We start from the raw sequence: 5,394 nt of genomic DNA, 5'->3' as shown, positions 1-5,394 counted from the left end.
GTGGGTAAAGGGCTCCCCGATACAGTTCATTGTGGATACCGGGAGTCAAAAGAACCTCATTTCGGCAGAGGTCGTGAAGCGGTTGGGCTTACCGACCACAGCACATCCACAACCATACACCATTGGGTGGCTTCACCAAGGACGAGATCTTCGCGTGAGCCAGCAGTGTCGCCTTCCATACAACATCAAGCCCTTCACGGATGAGGTATTGTGTGACATTTCTCCCCTTGAAGTTTGTGATGTATTACTAGGACAACCATACTTGTGGAAGAGACATGATGTGTATGAATCAAGGCCCCGTGCTGTTATTATTACATTGGGAAACAAGTTGTTCAGGATACCAGAGGTAGCACCACCTGCCGCCATCTCTTTGATTACTGCAAAACAATGCAGTAAGATCATTTCCAAAACCAGGAAATTTGTTTTCCTGATGATACGCCCTCAAGGAAAGAAGAAGACAGTGGCCGCGGCCTCCAGACGGGGTCCCTCTGCATGACAACTACAGATGGACAAGATTGTGGAGGAGTACGAGGACATCTTCACCTCCCCGGCAGGGGTTCCACTGCACTGTCAAGTCAAGCACTCCATCGATCTGACCCCAGGTGTGCCGCTAACCAATGGACCAATTTATCGGTGCTCCGTTCTGGAGAACGATGAAATCAAGAGGCAGATTCAGGAGCTCCTGCAGAAAGGTCACATCCGTCCGAGTTCATCGCCCTGTGGGAGCCCGATCGTGTTGGTACAGAAGAAGGATGGGACGTGGAGACTTTGTATTGACTATCGGGCGCTGAACAAGATCATTGTCTGTAATAGGTACCCAATCCCGCGGATTGATGACCTCCTAGACCAACTAAAGGGGGCAAAATATTTCAGCAAGATCGATCTGAAGTCAGGATATCACCAGGTACCAATCGAACCCTCTTATGTGTGGAAGACTGCCTTCAAATCCAAGGAGGGCCTCTTCGAATGGTTGGTCATGCCTTTCGGATTAACGAATGCTCCTGCAACCTTTATGAGGCTAATGGATGACATCTTGCGGCCATTCACCAACTCCTTTGTAGTAGTATACTTGGATGACATTCCGATCTTCAGCTAGAGTTGGGAAGAGCACCTCCACCACATCCGACAGGTTCTCCAAACACTGCAGCAACACAAGCTATGTGCCAATTTGGAGAAATGCACTTTTGGCATGACCCAGGTTCAGTATCTGGGATACATCATTGATGAACAGGGGGTGCATGTCGATCCAGCCAAGTTCCAAGTCAATTAGGATTGGCCCTCTCCAACCACTCTAACAGAGCTCCGCATCTTTCTAGGTCTTGCCAACTTCTACCGCAGGTTTGTGTTGGGGTTTTCTCATATTTCTTGGCCCTTGAGTCAGGTCACCAAGGGGGGTGAAAGAAAAATTCTTTTGGTCTGAATCTCAACAGAAGGCATTCATGGAGTTGAAGGATCGCATCTGCACGACACCAGTGCTCGCGTTACCAGATTTACAACAACCATTTGAGGTCGAGACAGATGCCTCTGACTATGCTATTGGGGCAGTCCTTACTCAACATGGACATCCAGTGGCATATCACAGTGAAACACTTTCAGACACAGTCCGGAAGTACCCCACTTATGATAAAGAGATGTATTCCATTGTACAGGCCTGCCGACAATGGAAGCATTACATTTTGGGGAAAGAAACGGTCATCCACACAGACCACCGACCCTGCAGTTCATACAGACCCAAGGGAAATTGCAGAATGATCGCCATCAGAAGTGGTCTACATACCTGCAACAGTTCCACTTGAATATCAAGTATAAGAAGGGCAGCACCAATAATGTTTCAGATTGCCTCAGTCGACCACCGATCATGGCGCTAACCACCGTGCTCAACTCGTGCGGGAACGAGACTTCTGATTGGCCACTTCTCTACAAAAGCGACCCAGAATTCGGCCACACATACCAGACACTCTTGGAGGGTCGGCGTGTTGCAGATTTTCACCTCCAGGATGCCCTATTATGCCACCTCGTTCACCTTTGTGTTCCTTCAAGCGAGCGTGCCAAGATTATTTGGGAAGCACACTACAATCGGGTTGCTGGGCATTTCGGGGTCGAGAAAACAGTGGCAATACTGCAAAATTATTTCTATTGGCCGAATCTTCGACAGGATGTTGGGAAGTACATCAGATCATGTACCGCCTGTGCCATTGCCAAACCGACCATTAAGAAGCACGGCCTCTATACCCCGTTGCCTACCCCTAGTCGACCTTGGGAATCCATATCCATGGATTACATGTCAGGCCTTCCTTCCACTAAGCATGGAAATGACTATGTTTTGTGTCGTCGACAGGTTCTCGAAGATGGCCATTATGGTGGCCTGCAAGAAGAATATCACAGCAGAAGCCACTGCTAAACTCTTCTTTGAACGAGTGTAGGTGCACTTTGGGATCCCACAGTCTATAATCTCAGATCGGGACAGTCGGTTTCTTAGCGTATTTTGGTCCAGTCTCTGGTCAATGCTGGACACCAAACTCACGAAGTCCACAGCCTTCCATCCTCAAACTAATGGCCAGACAGAGGTTGTCAATAGGATGATTGTGCACATTCTACGCATGTATAACTCAAAGCATCCACGCACATGGGACGAGATCCTCCCCTATGTTCAGCACAGCTACAACCGAGCTCTTCACAGCTCCACTGGCCATAGCCCTTTTCAGGTGGGTTTGGGATTCCAGCCACTATGCCCCATTGATGTGGCCATGCCACTTGCAGCTACTCACATGAATTCAGCTCATGTCCAGTCCGAAACAGATAAGGCCACCAGCTTCATTGAGTGCATCCAACATATTCGCCAGCAGGTCCATGACATTCTTGAGAAATCAAATGCCAAGTACAAGCAGCGACATGATCAACATCGGGTGCCACACAAGTTTCAGGTGGGCGACAAAGTTTGGTTGCATTTGCAAAAGGAACGCCTTACTGGAGCCTATCGGAAATTGAGACCACTCCGATATGGTCCTTACACCATTACTAAGGCTATGGGAGACAATGCATTTGAGCTCAGCATTCCCCCATTCCTTGGCCTGCACCCAGTGTTCAATGTGGACTGCCTTCGACCATACTTTCCACCATTGCTAGACACATCCAACATTGCAGAACAGCTCAAACCCACAGAATTAAATCCAGATTGCATGGAACAAGCTGCAACTGATCGGATCATGGACACAAAGATCAAGAACACTCGCCAACAGAATATTCAACTGTATCGAGTTGTCAAAGCCGGCCAACTCCTTCAGCAGGGCAAGTGGCTCACCAGGGAACAGGTTCAGCAAAAGTTTCCTCATCTCATGGAGGAGCTCAACGCAATGGGGACCATTGCTTCCTAAGGGGGGAGGAATGATCCAGGTGGATATTGGTGGCCACCTGCCAAGTCCACCTGGACCCCCACCATTGTCTTTCTCAGCATTTTCAGTTTCCTTAATTGTAGCACAACTTACTATTTTTAGCAGTTTTTCGGGTCCTGAACTTCCGGAGCCGTTTTGAGGCCCTAAACGACGGTTTTTTTGGGAATCCAGGGGAAACTTGGGTCCATGGGATGGATTGATGTTGCCCGTTCCAACAATGGTAGTACTCGGATAGATCTTTCTAACGAGCTATTGTATGCGTCAAACGGAGATCATATGCCGAAGTTACGACCCCGGGAAGTTGATGTACCAATTTACCCCAAACGGGGCCCACAGTTTGGCGTTTCATCTCCTAGGGTTAGGTTTTGGAATGTTAAGGGTTTTTCATTGTTTCTCAACAATAAATAGGCCTTCGAGCCTCATTGTAACACAGTTCAGAGGCATGTAGCCATCACATCTCTTCTCAGAGATAAGCTACCATCGCCCTAGCTGGTTTATTTCCATTTCTGGTTGTAAGCATATTTCAGTATTTTCCATTAATGAAATGAAGTATTATTTCCGCTGCATCTTTGTGTATATGGTTATCTCTGTAATTTGTTGCGTTCCTGTTTAAATCCGGATCATCACCTTACTTAGAAAATTCAATTTTGTCCCAAGTCGAAATTTTTTCCCAAACTGATAATTCAAAGTGTGTTAATTTTGTAGATAAACCTGTAAATACATCTTTGTTTTGGAAATTATATTTTGATGGCTCTAAATCTAACGAAGGAGCAGGAGCAGGATGCGTTCTGATTAGTCCAGAAGGAAATAAGACCATGCTTACGTGCAGACTTGAATTCGATTGCACAAACAATACAGCGGAATATGAGGCCTTGGTGCAAGGCCTATACAAAGCAATCGGGTTGAACGTCAAGTATCTTCAAGTCTTCGGAGATTCTGATATTGTCGTCAAACAGGTACATAACACCATACATTGCCTATCAGGTCATTTGAAACATTATCAATCTTTAGTAAAAGATCTGACTGAGCATTTCATAGCATACAATATTTCGTCAATCCCAAGACTCCAAAACGCGAGTGCAGACCTTTTAGCTAACGTAGCCTCTAGACTTATTCCCTCCGAAGATTTTAGTCCGGATAGATTCTCAATAGAATTAATCTTTAGACCATCCATCCCTGACAACATTACAAATTGGAGAGTATTCAATGACGATCCTAATATTGTAAATTTCCTCACTTCTGAAGGATCCTACTCCAATCAAATAATTGACGAAGACCATCACGATCGACAAATACAACAAGATAGCACTGATAATGCTATACCTAAATCGGTGGTTAAGTTGGATGACTTATACGATTTGAAAAGTCGGTTTAAAAGGTCTACTAATTCTAAGCTCTACAGTTCAACTCTGAACTACGAATTAGTAAACCTAGGAACCGATGATAAACCACAAAACGTTAATCTAGGCCACAGCCTAGCCCCTGAAGAAAAACTAGCGTATATTCGTCTTTTGAGACAATACAAAAAAAAATTTGCCTGGAATTACGATGAGCTGAAGACATATGACACTTCTATCATTCAACATACTATCCCTATGATTGACAACAAAAAACCTGTCCAACAGAAACTCAGAAAAATCCACCCCAATTTAGAAAATCAGATAAAAATTGAGCTAAATAACTTATTAAAAGCCAGAATAATTTTCCCCGTCAGACATTCCAAATGGGTCTCCAATATGGTACCTGTTAGAAAGAAAAACAGAGATATTAGAATCTGCATCGATTTTCGGAATCTCAACAAAGCCTGTCAAAAAGACAATTTTCCCCTCCGACCTATGGAGCAGATATTACAGGCAGTAGCAGGCTCAGAACTAATGTCTTTTTTGGATGGATTTTCAGGATACAATCAAGTGCTGGTACATCCCGATGATCAGTTAAAAACCACATTCCGAACTAAATGGGGCACATACGCATATCGGAAGATGCCATTTGGTTTGATCAA

The sequence above is a fragment of the Pinus tabuliformis genome, chromosome Q, assembly GCF_031772625.1.
Source record: "Pinus tabuliformis cultivar Carrire ecotype Pingquan chromosome Q, CPIR1, whole genome shotgun sequence".
Classification (NCBI taxonomy): domain Eukaryota; kingdom Viridiplantae; phylum Streptophyta; class Pinopsida; order Pinales; family Pinaceae; genus Pinus; species Pinus tabuliformis.
The sequence above is the reverse complement of the archived record's forward strand: the minus strand, read 5'-3'. Positions refer to the sequence as shown.